The sequence below is a fragment of the Thermobia domestica genome, chromosome 1 (genome assembly GCF_964235325.1).
Source record: "Thermobia domestica chromosome 1, izTheDome1.hap1.1, whole genome shotgun sequence".
Lineage (NCBI taxonomy): Eukaryota > Metazoa > Arthropoda > Insecta > Zygentoma > Lepismatidae > Thermobia > Thermobia domestica.
The window spans coordinates 126,034,049-126,053,367 of NC_137454.1; the positions used below are offsets into that span (position 1 = coordinate 126,034,049).

The 19,319-nt window shown below is 35.9% G+C and overlaps 1 protein-coding gene across 1 annotated transcript in view; it reads right to left on the minus strand.

Moving 5' to 3' along the window:
* mspo (M-spondin) overlaps positions 1-19,319 on the minus strand; it is a 488,714-nt gene that overhangs the window by 33,511 nt on the left and 435,884 nt on the right. The window lies entirely within an intron of this gene.

Here is a 19,319-nt window from a genome sequence, read left to right on the forward strand (position 1 = left end):
ACATCGCATTCTATTGCGTTATCCGCACGAATTATAACTTTAGTGATCATTTAATTGGCATTATAGCTTTCATACGATAATAATATACATGATTTGCGGGTCGCTTCTTTAGATACTTCTAATCTTAGTCAACAGGTTACAGTCAAATTTAGTATTGTAGAAGCTTTATCTCCTACGTTCCGCGAAAGTTCATTTTTAGTTGTTTTTTTATTTGTGGTTTCTTGCTCTGTAGGAAAATATTTCAACGAAACTATTGCTAATTACTGAGAGTATTCTTATGAACTGTACCGTAATTTCTTTTGATTGCTCCTAGAGTCTCGGGGACGCCTCGGAAGATGTAGCATTTTCGCTTTATTTCGACCTGTAGTTTGTGTGTGTGTGTGTGTGAGAGAGACAGAGAGAGAGTGATTCATGGGTGCAATTTTTAGGACATCCGATATGTACAGCAACCGGCCAGTTCTTAAACATTTGAAGGTATTTTCTGCATACCTCAAAGGTAAAAAAAAAAAAAAAAAAAAAAAATCTTCCAAGTATGAAAACTTGGAAGGAAAAAGAGTTTATGAGATCATGTATGATGAATCTCTCGTAAGTTAGCCAAAATATGTTGCATGGATAGGAAATGTCGGTCACGTACCGACAAAGAATTTCAGTTGGTAGGCTCCTAAAAGGAGAATAATAGGATGCACCAAGAAGAAGGTGGGATGAGAATATAAAACAGAATTATATTAGGAGAGTGCATGATAATAATAATCCTGACTGGATTTGATTTCGACACCGAAAAAGGCATTTTTTATTTCTGCGGCAATGAATTTCAAATTTCTTGAACCATTCAGCTAGCTTAATTGTCATTTAACGCACAGACTCTTCTAAACCTAAACGGTGCCGCGTAAAAGGGTTCGTTAGATGTCACTCACAGAGAGACATGATATCACTGTTGTATTACTACTATTATTGATAATTCTCTGAACCTTTTAAGTGAAGCAGTAGCGATTTGTTGACCATTACCTAGTAAATAAGTTACAAAGTTGTGTTGGTTTCAAAACATTTCTATTTTTCTAAATTCATTTCTTACCATATTTATCATAATAACTATCATGTATTAATATACCCATACTATTAGTTTTTATTCACGGAAATAAGTTCATTCTGGAGTTTCAGCAGACCTTTGACTTAAATCAGGGGCGTCATTTAGGGGGGCCGGGGGCATTTGCCCCCCCCAAGTTTGAGATAAATATAGATTTTATCAATAGAATAGTAGTAAATCAGTGAAAAACGTGAAATTTTACTTATATCAAGGGGTCTTTCCCCCCCTCAAGCAAAATCTGAAATGACGCTCCTGACTTAAATTATCCTCTTGAACATAGACACTTTAGCGACAGCTTGAAAACAACATGCGTTTTATGAATATATCCTAAGTTCCAACCCAGATAAACCATTAGTGGCTATTAGGCCGCGCATGTTGGCCCAGTATGAGAGCGTTCACCTTTAATACAAGGATCCTTGGTTCGATTCCAGTTCATGTGAGCTTCTGAAGGACATCATCATCTTAGGATTGCCAACTGACCAATATTTGACCAGCTGTCCAATATTTTTGGTAGGTTCAAGTATGCCGTTTTTTTAAATATATAAATTTTAGTTTTTGCATAGCAAATTTGTAAACAAATTTATAGTTGCATCGCAGTTTGTAGATTTTCTATCGCATTTTTAACAGTGTAGGAAAACATATATTTTAGGACTTTGAAATATTTTCTTGTTTCTTTCTTCCAAATTTATGTTAAATTATATTATTTTACTTATTTTTCATCTTCATTGTCACACTGCTCCTGAAGTTTCACGACAGATTTGTGTACGGAGACACACAAGTTGAGAGACACTGGATCAGAATTTACCGTCCTTTTCAGCAACGAAGTTATAATGAGACGTGGACCTACTGATTAAAATGGAATCCAAACCATATTAGCTCACGCCAGGAATCGAACCGATATCTCCCATTCCAAATCCTTTTCATAGAGTCAGTCCATTTCCGAATAAACTGAATACTTTTCACAAAGACTGTGCCACCACATACAAAATCCTAGCACTTAGTTTGCAACCTTAACCTGCAATGGTTATTGCCAAAATAAAATTAAGCACAACTACCATGGACAAAATACAATTTTCGTAATCAGGTGCTTGGATCGGTGATTGGAACGAAGGGATCGGTGTTAAATACAGAAGTAGGAGGGAAAAAATAGAACAGGTGACAAATTTTGATACCTGGGTAATATTATTAGTAATAATATGAAGTGTGAAGGTGAAATAAAAGCAAGCATAGGAATGGCGAAAGAAGCCTTTAGGGAGAAGAAAATACTATTTTGTAGGACCTTGATTAAAGACTTGAGAAAAAGACTCATAAAATGCTTCGTGTGGAGTATTGTACTGTATGGGTCAGAAACATGGACATTACGCAAAAATGATGAGAAACGACTGGAAGCTTTCGAAATGTGGGTGAGAAGAAGAATGGAGAAATGTAGCTGGGTGGAGCGGAAAATGAATGAGAGGGTGTTAAATATGGTAGGTGAGAAAAAGAGCAAATTTTAGATATTATTACGAAGAGGAAGGGAAACTGGTTGAGGCATTTTATAAGAAGAAACTATCATGAGGGACATTTTAGAGGGTATGGTCGCAGGAAAGGGGGAGGGGGTGAAGCAGACTACAGTTAATGGACGATATTAAAGCAGAAAAGTCGTACGTGACGACGAAGAGGTTAATGAGAGACTGTGAGCATTGATGCTTCTTACTTGTATCAAGTGACCTACCAAAAATAGCAGAATACCTAATGATGATGAAGAATCAGGTACTAATTCCTATTTCCTTCTCTAAGCTCTCACACGAAGAAAGAAACATAATATGCTTTCTTTGTATATGTTTATTTGTTTAACTACGTGTTTTAGAGAACTAAACTAAGGTACGCCTTTTGTACACCAGTCACGACATTAATTTCAATGCGCGGAGTTCGTCTGGCGTTTGTTGCTGTTTTTAGTTTTCTTTAAAAGAAAACAAAATATGTAGCGATAGATAGCATTGATATGTAAATTTCTGAAAGAGTTACAAGCAAACCCGCATTTGTGACAGTACTGATTGTTTAGATAGGCAAGAGAAACTAGCCGTATCCTGTGGGGTAACGCAAGCACGCCCTCTATAATATTTGTGAGTTGCATTGCCGCACAAGTAGACAGAAATACTGCTAGATATATATATGAGAAGTACGTGCCCAGAATTTATGGTCTCGGACTAACATAGGAAAGAGAAAAAAAATCAAAGAGCGGTTCAGAATAGTTAAACTTTACTCTTTTGTTTTGTGGCCTATATTAACGTCAGAGATGATAAAATGCATTCAGCTGAGTTAATGTGTCGGCGTGTTTGCTCTGAAACAAACCAGAACACTCATCGCAGATGCACCAACAAGCATTCTGACTTTTTGCTTTCTTTTTTTAAATCATATTCTAAAATCCATGTCAGGTTTTATGTTAATATTTATTAGTTATAAAGAATTTCCTAGCCTAGTGGGTGGCTCGTTAGCATTCAGCGATACATGTGTTTAGCTCCAAAAGCAAAACAGAACAATTTTCTTTTAATATCTTTTTTTTAAGTTATTAATTTGAGTTTGTGCTGTACGTGGTCATTAGTCTAGCAAGGGTGGTCCAACAGGGTAGTTGCTCTAAGGCGATCATATTGAACGTTTTCTAAAATGAAACTTCGATTGGAAACGTTGACAAGTATTACTAAAACCACTGAAGACCACTAGTCGAGACGAGGAGGAATTTTCGTGATTAGGTACGAGATGTGACTGAGATCTAACAAAAACAGGTCTACTTCCCAAGACAAGACATCACTTTTACGCCTTCTTAAGGTTAGATTCCATCTTGACCTTTCAGCCAATTCCCGTCTCAGTGTTGGTTCCCGTACAATAAAAACTATAAGAGATAACAACAGTGTTTTCCATATGGATTTAAGCAGTGGCGGATCTAAACAAAAATTTTAAATGCACAACTCCTTATTTCATGTGTTTGGTATCCGTGAAACATGCTGTTTTTGTTTTTAGTGGCATGGATTTAAACGGCATCGGAATATCACTGTTCGTCTCAGCAACCCCGAAAACTATGGAATTGACACTAATATCGGTCATTTTCGATTATTTTTATATATCTCCCCTCCCCTCTCCCAGGCACGTAGTCAGGATTTCGCAATAAGGGGGTCCGTGACGAAATACTGTGGTTATCACACCAGAGGGCCGATCATTCTAAACGGTTTTACCGGCAACATATTCGTTCGTTTGGCTGGGATTTCCTAATCGGGGAAGGGACGGGGAAGTTGACATGGAATACTATTGTTACACACTAGGAGATCGATCAATCTAAACTATTTTACTGGCAACATACTCATATTGGTCTTTTAGTACAAGAAAATGAGGATATATTAGTAAGTATTTCGATTTAAAACACTATGAAGAAACCTTGAGTAAAAGAATATTAAAAAAATATTGAAAATGATATAGTCTTCCGAGGTCATTTGAACTTGGTTCTACTTGTCTTCCTTCTTCTTCTTTCTCTTATTTTCGTTTAATACCTGTCAAAAATAGCAACGAGATCTCTTTCGGAAGTAAAGACATCCTATAAAACGGATTAGTGTTGCAGTGAAATTCAAACTGGCTCATATTATTGGTGATTCTGGGCATTTCTTAAGTTCTTAAGGTCTATCTTATCGAACGGCTTTATCGATCGTCATTTGTAATCCATAGGATTAGCATGGAGATATGAATTCCGAATGCTTCGTTACAATAATATCCATTTTCAACTTGACCCCCCGGTTTCCCCCACACAAAGCTCCTCATAAGAAAGAGTAACCTAACACTTCCTGTAGCTTTATATTTTTGACGCTGATTCATCTTTTTCTCGTTTCTTTTGCTTCATCCTCCCTTAAAATTTTTCATTTCTGGATCTGAAGGGCGGGGGGAGTCCGGACCCCCGGACCCACCCCTTGGCTACGTGCCTGCCTCTCCCAAGTTGAGCGGGCACGGGATCGAAAGCGTCTCTGCTCATCTCAGCGACTCCAGAAACTATGGATTGGACCCTAATATCAGTCATTTTCGATCATTATATATATATTAGTGTGGTCCTTATATTCACATGTCTGAAATTTCAAACTCTGACCATGTAATGTGGTTCCTTTCTACGAAAAACAATTTTCTGTGAAATTTCAATCAAATTGATTAATATTTAGAGGTGGCTCAAGCAATGTGCAGTTTATTGCGTAGTCTGCCGCAGAGCACAATGCAAGTTGTACATGACATGCTATCACGTTATTATAATTATTCATTCCATCATGTATAAATTAATGATAAATAATAATATTAAATATTAACAAATATATTATAATAAATTAATAAACTTATAGATATGTAAATTTATAAATACAGTGATAAGTATCCTTATCTACAGAGCACTTCTGCTTGCCTGTGCGCAAAAAGAACACCACAGAAAATTAATACCTATAACCAAAAACTTTTACGACTTATATCACATTGTTTGGAGGGTAACCGAAAAGCAGTGACATCATCATGGCTATGCCTATAGTCTACACTCTTAATCTCACAAGTTTAAATATTCAGCCATTTTAAGAAATGCATCGTACGAGGATGGCGTACTCTAATTAATGAAGAACTCATTTTTGTAGTTTTGATTTTTACTGACAACACTTCTTGTAAATATACATCAAAGTTTTAATAGTGACATACCAGGAAACTTGCTCTTACAGCAGATATTGTAAAATATACGGATGTAAGAACAAGTTTCCCTTACAGACAACTGAAGCATGTGCATGTAGTAGTGGCTCATTCTCAATATATATATTTATGTTACAATTGCAGCAGTGAAATAGGTCCTTGCCCACTTTCTGCATCGTCATAATTTTCTCAAAAAACGATCCGAACATCTGCAACCAAGACAGTGGAGCGAGCGGTCTCGTTCTAGGATCCCTGTCAAACACCGTCAAGATTAGAGAAAGAAACTTGAGCATCTTTTCTTCCAGTGGAAAGGGCTTTAAGAGAAATAAGAATTGTTGAACTCGGACTCAAGAAACTAATGCAGCCACAGTTTCACCATTGATTAAGGAACTTTGCGATATTGCACATTCAAATACCATAGATCTGATGGATGATGAAGAAGACAAGATGTTCCTACAATTTCAGGGACAGAAGGAACGTCCTTGCTGTGTTCAGGGAGTCGACAAAGTACTACTTCAAAAAGAGAAGAAAGTGAAGAAAGAAGAAACACTATAGAAAAAGCAACGACCCAAACTTGAAGAAGATGCGTTATTCGAGAAAGCAATGTTATCGAACAGCAGCAGCGAAGAAGAAGAGGAAGATCCAACAGAAGTTTCAGGCCCCAGTAAATCAGTTGATATTCGACTTCGAAAGCGAGGGTGCAAAACTGTTATGTCATCTCAGCTAGCCACAATGCTCGATAGGAACAAGCTCAGTGACAGAGGTGCCATGATGATTCTCTTCGAGACTTCCAAGATCTGTGAATAAGATCATCGGGAGCAAGCCATTAATATATCAACCTTCAATCGTCAGCGCCAACAATACAAGCAATCGACTGCTACTTACATTAAAGTCATTCAAGTCAAACACAATTTTCGCTCACTCGTATGGGAAGATAATGAATGCTATTAGAGGAAGTAATAAGATAGAGAAGCTGCCTATTTTGGTATCGACCATGGAAGAGAAGAAATTGCTAGAAATTCCAAAGTTATCCTTTGTGATTGAAAAGGCTGCCGCTCACGCTGTGTACAGTAGTGTGAAAGAATGGGGAATGGAAAGCTTGATCCGTGTTATGTGTTTTGATACTGGCAATTCCAACACTGGCCGTTCATCAGAAGCTTGTATCATTCTTAAACAGCTATTAGGTCATAGTCTTCTACACTTCGGATGTCCACATCACATCCTAGAACTTACATTGTCCTCTGCCTTTGGAGCACGCTTAGAACCCATATGCTCACCAGACATTCTCATGTTGAAACGTTACAAGGAACAGTGGCGATCCATTGATCAGGGAAAGTATGAGGATGTCATCTCACGATTTTATAGCAGCAGAAATTCGTGATGTCCAGTATGAAATAATTTATTTCTGTGAACACCAACTGAAGAATCGTCAACCGTGAGATGATTATCGTGAACTGCTCTTGTTGATGTCAATCTTCGTGGGAAGCTCACATCTACTGTACCAACTCATACCAAGTTCCGAATTTCTGGGCCAATGTATCAAGGTCGCTGGATGGCAAAGGTAATCTACAGTCTTAAGGTTTGGTTGTTCCATTCCCAACTTAAGCTGACACAGACAGAGTTGCAGGGATTACGAGATCTCAACATATTTTTCATGAAGATTTATGTTAAAATCTGGTTTCAGGCACCCTAGGCTTCTATGACAGGTAGAAATGATCTCCAGCTCCTTAAGGAACTTCATGTTTATCCTCAACATGAGATTGGTGAAGCAACATCACACAAAATGATAAGACATCTCTGGTACCTGTTAGAAGATTTGATCCTTCTTAGTCTCTTTGATCCAGAGTTAGAGTCTAACACAAAACGAGCTATGGTGTAATCTTCAGCAGAGATACAAGGAGAAGGTTTATCAATCCAAGCAGAGGTGGATTTGGTGATGGTAGAAAGTAAGACATGTCTATTTTGTGACAAAATGAAGCAGAGATATATATATTTGCTCTTCTCGACATCTCAGATGGTTTCCTCAGTGAAGACCCTGATATATGGAATGATAGGGATGACTTTAAGCCTGCTAAGACAATTATTTTCTCAATGGCAACCACAAATGATCATGCAGAGTGTGATGTCTCCTTAGTACAAGAAGAACAGTTGCAGTATGCGATTAAGATAATCGAACACATATGGGAAAAGTTCCCCGTTGCAAGGACATCAACTTTTCTTCAGGATCAGTGATTGCAAACCTATATCGGGTTACTCACAATCGAAATAAGTTGTTCTGTAATAATTTAGTAGAGACAATTCGAAACTTTTACAGTTACATTGATTTGCTTTGAATAACTGACTGTGTGAAACATACACCATACTCGTACAATTAGCGTTAGGTTTTTATATGACTCAAGTTTAACATTGTTGAGCCACCTGTAAATATTAAAATTTTTACATGGTACTTTGCACATATTATTTCTATATGAAAAGGAAACTTTTGACAGAGTCAGAGAGTAAATGGTTTTATTTTGAAATTTCACCATATGTATAAGGGCTCACCCTATATATTCCAAGTTGCGTGGCTGAATTTTTATTTGAACGGCATCGGAAGTGTCACTGTTCATCTCAGCGACCCCAAAAACTATGGATTCGACACTAATTTGATCATTTTTAAATGTCTCTTCTCCTCCTCCTCCCCGAACTTGCATACTTCTGGGTAGCTGTCCGAAAGGGATCGAAGCTATTTCGTATTTGTAGCACTTGGTCCAGATTAAGAATAAGCGTACCAATACAAAATCATTACATATATTCTGTTTCTTCGATAAAACTTACTTTTTAGTATCTTCAAAAATGTATTTTATAAGCCTTAATTCAGCTTTACTTTGGGAGGGCATAATTATTATGACTATAAATGCAGCGATTTTGGGGCTGTTTAGAATTTATTCCGAGCAACGCAAAGTGCTTCACCTCCTAGCATTCAACAAAACGTGAGTGGAGAGAAAATACTATATTTTGAAACAAGTAAATGTTCAGGGAAAAAAAGAAAGAAAAAGAAAAAACTGCGGTAGTCATATAAAACCAATTCAAAGAACTGACAAATCCACCATCCGCCACTAGAAGTACAGAGCATGGAGTGAAATGACCCAATGAACCGACACTCTCACGTCAAGTCCATTAATTCTTCTTTTCCCCCTCTTTCCTTTTGGAACAGCAGAAGCGTAGACGAACTTTCTGTGAGTTACATTTTCAGAAACAAATTTCCTTGTCTAATGCATTGAATTCAGTGGCGGAGCGGAACTGTATTTTTTCTGAAAGGAAAGGCACTAGACGTCGACAGAAAGGGTGAAAGGAGAAAAGTCTATGAAGGGAATGGCAAGGAGAGGAAACAAATGTGAATCAGAAAACTAACCTCTGCCTTTTTTTTTATCTCTCTCTCTGTCTGTATGGAAGGAGAAAGTGAGCTTTTGGAGGATGAAGGCAAAATACGCAATTACTTCCCTCACATCCAAGGAGGTCACGCCGTGGCGATGTGCTGAGAAGAAAGAACTGTGGTACGGTCGACTATGGGAGGTAATTACTAAGTCTTTCACTAGAATTGACTTCTCTTCACCCTTCGTTCGCTTCAGAATCAACGAGCCCTTTTCACTAAATCCCTCTGCACTGCTTTAGAGCAGGGTTGCCATACATTTAGGATTTTTTAAAACAAAAAAGGGTTTATTATCCACTATCTTAAAGATTCTTACTTCAATAAAATGTTACATTACATGTCTGTATTTTGTTCAGTGGTATTGATAAGATACGTTTGTAATGGCAAATATTTCGATTCACCTTCGGTGCGTGTATTCGCACATTCAAATTCTGTTGGAGGTACAATATCTTAGAAATATTATGTGAGCGGTTTAAGTTCGACTATAAGAGTGTAGGTTGCGTCTTTCGTGACTTACTAAATTGTGAGTACATAGATTAAAAGAAGTTTTTTTAATCATATCAAATGGTCTCAATTAATTAAAATATCTTTTGGAATTCCTATTTAATCGTTGTAATAGCTTATTTGTATTGAGCTACTTTTCAGATTATTTCACAAGACAAGAGGAATTGGGATACAATGGTAACTGGTAAGTCTATTCAGTTAGTGGCGATGAACAGTCGTTGTCACTGTGGTCATTTTCGTAGAAAGTAGTTTATTTGTGACAGTAACGAATGGGAGAAGATCAGTGATGTGTTTTCAAGTTACACTAAATAATGATAAGGAGGGTTACAGAATGCTTGTGAGAAAGGTTACAGATTAATGACAAGAAAGGTTACAGCTTAATGGTAAGAAAGATTATAGATTAATGGTAAGGAAAGTTACAGATTAGTGCTAAGGAGGATTACAGCTTAATGGTAAGAAAAGTTATACTGTAGATTAATGGTAAGGAAAGTTAGAGATTAATGTTAAGGAAGATTACAGCTTAATGGTAAGAAAGGTTATACTGTAGATTAATGGTAAGGAAAGTTAGAGATTAATGCTAAGGAAGCTTACAGCTTAATGGCAGGAAAGGTTAAAGTTTAATGGTAAGGAAAGTCACAGATTAATACTAAGGAAGGTTACAGATTAATGGTAAGGAAGATTACATATTAATGATAAGAAATGTTTCAAGTTAATGGTAAAGAGGATTACAGATAAATAGCAAGAAAAATTACATATTAATCGTAAGGAATGTTACAAGTTAATGACAAGGAATGTTACAGATTAATGGAATGGAAGATTAGAGATTAATGACAAAGAAGGTTACACATTAATGGTAAGGAATATTAATCGAAGTATCCTGGCACTGTGACGCATAGGGTAGTGGATACTGCGACACTAGAATGACTTATGTTAAAAGTAGCCACCTGACGCCATTGTCAGGTTGATGTTTACATTAATGTTAAATAAATTAAAAGTATTTGATTGATTCTTCACCCCTATTGTAATGTAATTACACTATGGTATCTTATACAAGATGCGATTTGATATGTTTCTCATTGTCTTCATATTATAACATCCCTGTAAAAAAATGACGTAAAATCAATCAGTCCGTAATGTTTCATTAATACAAAATACCATTTGTTGTATGTATATCGTAGTTACATAATGATATACATAAAGTATTTCTATGTGGAAATACCATAAAAATCCTATTCAGAGGCGGCTCGTGAGGGAAGTCACATCAGTATAAATTAAAGTTTCGTCGCTTGAAATTAAGGTAAATTATCTGTTGTACTTATTGTTGTATACAAGAATTAGTGCATTAGATAGGTTTTTTCCCCTTAGTTTGAAGTGCTAAATTTTAATTTTTACTGATTTGACTTCTCTCACAAGCCGCCTTTAAGGATTGGTTCCTCCAAAAGCAAATCTCAGAAACAAAAGTCAATTGATTATAAAACCCGTGCTAAGTGCCAAAATGAAAATGCTGAGTAAAAAGCCCAGATTTTACTTCAAAACTGGTGGCACATATGCCCACACACATTTTTCTGGTGATTATTTGAACTACTTCCACAGTGAATACTAGATAGCCCGATTTTAACTGAACAGTGTTAGGAACACAGCCCACATTTTGAGATTGAATCGAACTTATATTTGGCACATAGCACAGATTTCATTTTCAGTCTATAAATGTTCTTGATGTTAATTCAACGGCAAAAATATGAATATCACCCACACAACAGCTGAGGTGATCTTGTGTAAAGGGAATTAAGTCATTATCATCATTATCATCATCTACGTAGGAAACGTTATCACTGGCAGATAGCCTGCCTCAGATTGAGGTACCTCCACTCCAGTCACGGCTCATAACGAAAGTCAGGTCGGCAAAAATTTAAATGTTAACGCTTCAGAGTAAGGCAAGAAAGCTTATTTACCTCCTAACTCTTGTATACAGTTTTCTGAAGCTGTATGAGGTTTCTTCTCTTATGTTCTAGCGATAAAATGATTTTATCTAGCTGAGTGACTTACCTCTGGAGCCACTATTCGATTTACTACGGTCCTCAGCTAATCTCCTCGTCTTAACGTACGAGTTGTGAATTTTAATATCCGCCGACTTTAATCTTTACCGTTACTGTCAATTGTTCTGTTTTCGATTTTCGTCGAGCGCAGTGGCTCAATGATAGAGTGTTTACCTCTGATGCCTGGGGTTCCTAGTTCGATCCCCGGCCAAGTAAGTTTGTGGTGGACTATATTCTGTCCAGGGTTTTATCAGGGTACTCCCGTTTCCCCCACATTTTCATTCTACCGATTCTTCCTCATCGTTCACCTGCCATGAACATTCGTTTCCCTTAGCCTGAAGAGCATAATCAGGAGACATTAAACTCAAATATGCAATTATTATTATTATTATTATTATTATTATTATTATTATTATTATTATTATTATTATTATTATTATTATTATTATTATTATTATTATTATTATTATTGTCTTTCCTCTTCTTTCACTTACAAACCTTCTGTAATGTCTTTAAGAATAAATTTGCTCCCGAACAATGTTCTACATAGCTTATTTCCATTTATCTCTGATATGTTTCTATCCCTTTTATACAACTCTGAACACTTTCTAATTGATTCTCCTTTCGAACCAAGTAATTGTTTGTCATTTTTCTCCATACCTGTTTTCCGAAGCTTCCTACTCCGTTGTTTCGTAATCTCCACGTTTCACTCCACACGATACACTTGTTAAGTCCTTCACGTAATATTACAATTCTCTACTTAAGATGTCACTATCTTTAGTTTTAGAAAGCAGCAGAACATTTCATACAATAATTTGATTAAATAAACCAATGTTTAAAGCATTTTCCCCAAAACTTTTAAAGTTCTTATGTATTGCAACTGCTCTCAATATTAGGTGCAACTTATTGCAGAAGGAAATTTGTAACATAAACATTTGTTGGAATTTTAGCTCTAATTATTTCTTATTAATACAAGTCGAATAATTAATATCTAATCTCAAATTACTTCTCATTCTTCTTATGATGAACTTTGGTATGACGGGCCCTGGTGGGAATATTCCGAAAACTATTTTTCGCTTTTAAATTGCCGAATATGGAAAGGAAATTTATAGACTTTGGTTATTTAAATTGGTTAAGAAATCTCCCGATAGATCAATTAATGAAAAACTCCAATTTATTGAAAATACAACGGTTTATATAACAAAGTGTCCAAATTGTACACTCAAGTATTTTAAATTTGATTTTAAGAAAAATTGGTCTTCAGTAAGCAATAAAAAGGAGTTCCTGCAGAAGAATGGTGATTGGTTGGCCAATATCAGAGTACCTATCTTTTAACTATCCAGGACGAAGTCAAATATATTTATACCTAATATCAGTTGGTTGATATTCAAATCAAATTGTCCCTCAGTTAATGACTGGGTTGGATACAGAATAAAGCAGAGTCCTCAGACAGAGCGTAAATCTTCTTCAAAATAGTTATTTCCCAACGTGCTTGCCAATTATGATTTTTCTACAATTACTTGAGATACAATGAATGTGTTGACTATTGAAACGTTGTTATTCAATAATTTAGAAGCAAATAATATTTTGTAGTTAAACTTCCATATAAAAGGGAAGGACCTATGTTATCGTATCTTAACGCTGAAACGATTCAAGCAATTAACAATAGGCAATTAGATGGGAATATAAATGCATTTGAATAGTTATGTACAATTAAGTGTATACGGTTGGAAAAATGATATGGCGCTTGCTGCAGAATCTAAAGAGAAAATCAATAAGATGTTCGAAAATTTGAGGAAGGGTTGTGAAGAATATGGAATGAAAATAAATGTTAGAAAGACAAATGCTATGGTGATTGGAACGAAGAGGTCGGTGTCAAATATAGAAATAAGAGACGAGAAAATACAAAATATGAGTAGTTTTCGATACCTGGGTGGTATTATTAGAAGCCATTAGGAGGAAAAAATACTATTTTGTGGGACCTTGAACAAAGAGTTGAGAAAAAGACTCATAAAGTGTTTCGTGTGGAGTATTTTGCTGTACGAATCATAAACATGGACATTATCAAAATGATGAAAAAGGACTGGAAGCTTTAGAATTGTGGGTGTGGAGAAGAACAGGGAAAATTATCTGGGTCGAGTAGAAAAGGAATGAGAGTGTTAGAAATGGTGGGAGAGCAAAGAACGATATTATTAAAAAGAGGAAGAGAAACTGGTTGGGACATTGGCTAAGAAGGAACTGTATCATGAGGGACGATTTAGAGGATATGGTGGCAGGAAAGAGAGGAAGGAGGCGTAGGAGACTACAATTAATGGACCATATCGAAACAGAGAAATCGTACGTGAAAACAAAGAGGTTAGCTGAAAACCGTAGAGCGTGGAAGCTTCTCAGTTGCAGCAAGTGACCTGCCAATAATGACAGACTACCTATGATGATGAGGTGTTCTAGCAGTATAACAATAGGTGAATATTCAAATTCGCAAAAACTCCGTAACAATGTAGAGCAAATTATTGTAAATCCCAACTTTGAGGGTGATTTTACTCGTGACCCCACAGACGGATATAGTTGAAAACAGTTCAAAGATTTCAGGGCCTTCAAATTACTATTTAAAAAAAAAAACTCAATTAGAAATTTATCTAAGCGTCGTCACTTTTTCGACAAATTTACATTTCCTAATTTTCATCAACTCTTGAAAGATCTTGAATTTAAACTAGTTATGTAGGAAAATCTGCAGAAAAAGGGAATGGAACTTTCTTGTTGCAAAGTATACTCTAAGCAATAATGCAGGACAGAATTATGTGGTCTCGGAAACACTATTAGTACATGAAAAAACATCATAAAACATAAGAGCGAATCCATCCGTTCATCTTGGTCCTTTTATTACTGTGTGCTTATACTCATCCTTATGCTCGTGGTGCCAGGTTTGTCCCTATTGGGAAGTGATTGTCTGAGATGAAAACCGAAGGCAGTAGTATCGTTAATTCTAATTATAAAGAAACGTTGAACTCTAGAGCGAGCTTCCTCGTGGCTAAGTGGTTAGCGTAGGCGCCTACAGCGTGAAAGACCTGTTTTCGATTCCCGGCTTAAGCTCACGTGCTTCGAATCTCACGTTAAGCTTTAGGTCCATGTCGCATATAGCCTCACTGCTGAACAGGACGCTAACCTAAAAAAAGAAGTCCAATCAGTCACTCAACCATTAAGCTGTCCTTAGTTTCCCATTCCTTAAGGTGGGCTACCACCCGGAAGTCATTACATATTTTATCTCATTCCCTTAACTACTGCACAATGAAACGTTAATATTATAAATATTCTGCTATCAGATAAAGTTATGTTTCAGCTATTCTCTTTCCAGCCTTAGAAAAAAGTAGATGTAATAAAACCCACCTGACTACCAGTGGGTCAATGACAAGTGATTTGTTGTTGGTCTCACTGCACTAATATCCTACCGCAATATAATCTCTACTAAAATAATAATTTCAAAAAGATATCTGAATTTATCCTACATTTTGTGATAATGAAGGCAATATATATAATATTTAACAACAAATGTAGCTATATTTCAACCTCACCTGTATTTGGACATATAGTATTTACTGAGCATGCGTATGCGTTCGCGCGTCTACCCCACTCAATTAAAATTATTGTAGAATGCAGATTTTTATGGCGACGATGTGTGACAATAATCCATTTTTGTCTCGTGTTATAGAACACAAAAGAGGACAACAGGAACAGAGGCAATCTCGTTTAATATAAGGATTTAAGAAAATGCGTATCTCCAACATAGCAGTAGTCATTGTTAGTTCGTTAATTATTTACCAACCAACTGCACCCTTACAATTTTGAAATTATGTAGCAACAGTAAGTAAGCAGACGATCTTGCTGTTCATGTCTCTTGCTGCCGAAACACGTGTGAGCCGCGGAGTAATACATTTCGCTTTGTTTACATCTACTTTGTTCTAAGGCTGGAAAGACTTTACATCACAAGATACTGATTCATTTGGTTGTCTTCTGATATCGAAAAAGGTAACAAATAAAAGAAACTATTTGATTCGTTTTACAATGAGCACACAAGATGGCCCTTGCTGCTAGATCTTACTAGAAGTGCTCAATTTTATGAAATGTTTATTTAAATGTGTAAAGTACTTGAAAGTAATGATCTTATTACGTAATAGATGTATTGATTGACCATTTTTCGTGTTATGTTTCACATTTTATTTAAATATTAAGTTACATTTAAGGACATAGATTTTGAAAAGAAACCTGCGCAAAACACCATAATGCGTTCTTGCCAAACTTGTATATTTAATTCCTGGATTCTAGCGTTGCAGTTCGAGAAGAGGAATCGCGGTAAGGGTCGAAAACTAATTTCTCTAGTAAGTATCCAAGCAGAATTCCATGATTACTTCCTTTATTATCTGGCACCAGTAAACACTCGAAACTACCTGGCAACGCCGCACTATTCAAGCAGTGTTTAGCATAGCACCGAGAACACCTAGTGATCCACTTTAAATAAGTGTAATCTTGAAAGAAAGATTTTAAAGTGTTCTCTCTTGTTTTAAGTTTGTTTCCTATAGAGAAAAATAATCAATACTTCTATAAAATCTCCTCAAAACATAAGGCTTTGAAGTTTGAAAAAAAATGTTATATACATATATTTTTCTTTCTCTCTTTCTTGTACTGTAAATCAGATTCTCGACACCTTATATGCATATATTTCCGTATCAAGTTGGCAATACAAGAAGTTGGTTTCACAAGGGTTAGTCAAACCACATTTTTGTAACTGTCACTGGGAATTGAATTGGACCCGCCTCCAAATTTTGAAACCAATTTATAACGTCGAGAATGATGGATTCTCTCCCACTTCTACTACTTTACTCCACAGTTTTTTTCTTCTTCTCTTCTTCAACTCTTTTACTACAACCTTCTATTTCTGTATTCGTTCTTCATCCCCTTGTTCTTACTTTTCTGTACTTTTTTCATTTTTTCCCTTCCCGTAACTTTTTAGCTTCATACAGTTCGCGAAATCAGGGAGCGATTCGCACGTCACTTCCGTAGTTCAAATTTTTCTTCTTTGTACTTTACTTCAGAAGCTATTTTCTTGCTCTTATTCCTTCTATTTTTTTCTTTTTAAGGGGAGGATGAGGTAGAGTAGGGTAAGAAGAAAAGAAGTCTTTCTCTTTTGGTTTTCTTTTTCCCCCCGTCTTTTCTCTTCCAAATGACGGACGGCGCCGCATGGATTCATGAGTTTTAAGGAAACCCGAGCATAAGTGGGACCCTAGGTAGTAGTTTGTATCCCATATCGAAGATAAGACAAAAGAGAGCTAAAACAAAAGTACAAGGAAAAGAAAAAAATCTTTAAAAATGTGAGACTATATATATATATATATATATATATATATATATATATATATATATATATATATATATATATATATGATAATGGTTTATAGGAAAATTTGTAGAACACGGGGGATTTTTTCTACCTTTATCGTAAAAGTAGTTCTGAAAGTGTAAAAAAATTCCGCTTTTCCGTAGTACTTGGTGAAATAATGCGAAGACAGTTTCGGATGTTATAAGTGCAATAATTGTTATAGTGCAGTATTCAGCATTTCCTCTATATGTTCTCTTTTTCTAATAGTACTGTAATAGCTATCTAACATTCCTTTCATTTATAAATATAAGAATTTCACTTAGTAATACTATTTACAATGTTCTTGCTATAATCTGAACTTTCTGCCTTTAGAGCAATGGTTCCTAATCTTATGATCTTCATTACCTTGCGCCCGCTTTCGTAAATGTGCATATTTCACGTTCCTCTCTTTCCCGCTCATTAGTCATACGTGGTTTATGCCCGACCTCTTCTGAAGTGCAGCATTGAATTGTCAATCTGTAATATACCATTACAGTTGAAAGTAATGGCAATTTTTTTTTACGCACCCTGTACCTAGTAATTTTTTTTTAATTCAATTTCGGTTTAGTTACACAATTTATTTACTCTCTCTACTTCGAATTAAATATAATGAACCCAAAGGTTTCGTTAGTAACCATATTCCCACTGTATAATATATTTATTTATATTTTGATTAAGTGTAAATCCCATTTCCGGATATATAACTTGAATAGTTACAAGGTTTACCATTCTGACGTCATACCGAAACATAGTTCCGTTATTGGATATAAATTTCCTTAATTTCAGACCAATGTAGAATTTAGTCAGGTACCTAATTTTTCCCTCACCCCCTCTCAGTAGTCCATAGTCACTTTCAGATCCGGTTATATCTGGATTTACCAAATTTCCATTCGCTTTGTAATTTCCGCGGCTAAAGTTTTCGTTCTGATTGGAGGAATTCTCCTACCTCTGGCTTTTTCGGCGCAATGTTATTAGAATAATGGAAGACACACTACGAGGAGCAGCCCGTGATTTCTTCTTCTACATATCTGCGGTAAAAGGATGGAAATTCTAACTATCTCAAGGTAATATCCAGTTAATTTCATTGATAAACGCCGTATAATGATTTAGGAGCTGACAAACTTACATTTTTCGTGAAGTGAACTGTAAAAAATAAAGGAGAAATGTGAACCAGCTTTACAGACGCCATATTGCTCGTTATCCAAGCCAAAGAATAGACACTATAGGAAAGTGATTTTTGATCTGTTAAAACTCAGTTAGGGATTAGGGACAATACGACCTGGTTTCGTACATATATTATAGTGTGTACAGTAAATGTGATTTATCATTATTTATTTCGTAATTGCATGTATGTAGTAGGTTTGATAGTACTGTAAATAATCATAATGGCAGCTTAAGTTAGCTTAAAAGGGCTCCTATCCCCTTTTCCAAATTGAACCAGTTCTAGCGGGGGAATGGGTTAGTTATTGTTCGTTTTAGGGCCTTTTCCCCTTTCAGGGGAAGGGTCCCTCCATAAACCTCGTTAAGGTGCCCCCAGGGCATCAATTTTTGGCAATCATTATGTAAACAATTGGTCAGGTCAATTAGACCTAGTGTTACTTTTCTCATTTTTGACCCCTTTTAAATTAAATAGAGCCGACTGTATATATCGACGAGGGAGTAATGTATTTTAAATTTAATGTGTTAGGTTATTTTCGTCAACATGCATGTAACTAAATGGTGCATGTTTAGTTTAGTTAGTTGTCTTTATGTATAGTACTAACAGTGGTGTATGTAGTTAGTAGTTTTGTGTGAGTGTGTGAATTTTCGATTTGGACAGTGTATAAATATGCTTTAATTTAGTACCATTTTTCTAACACAAATAAACCAGAGTAAATATTAAATTTCTGATTAATGAGTACAAGTATACATTTCAGTACACGGTAAATTATGCCTCCACTACAGCGCCATAGCGTCAGTTTTCGGTAGTCAATTGTTTGTTGACAGTACGACATCGCATGACTTAGTGATTTAGATTGTTTGATTTTGGACAGTTATTCTCAAATTACTTCCCGTGGACATGGTTTTCGGTTCGGATGAGTATACCTTCGTATAAAATAGCATGAGATCTTACTGTACTGAAAATTTCAGCTTGCTAGGTCCAGTAGTTAATGAATAATCCGCTGAAATAAAGAACACCTATTTTCTTAATAG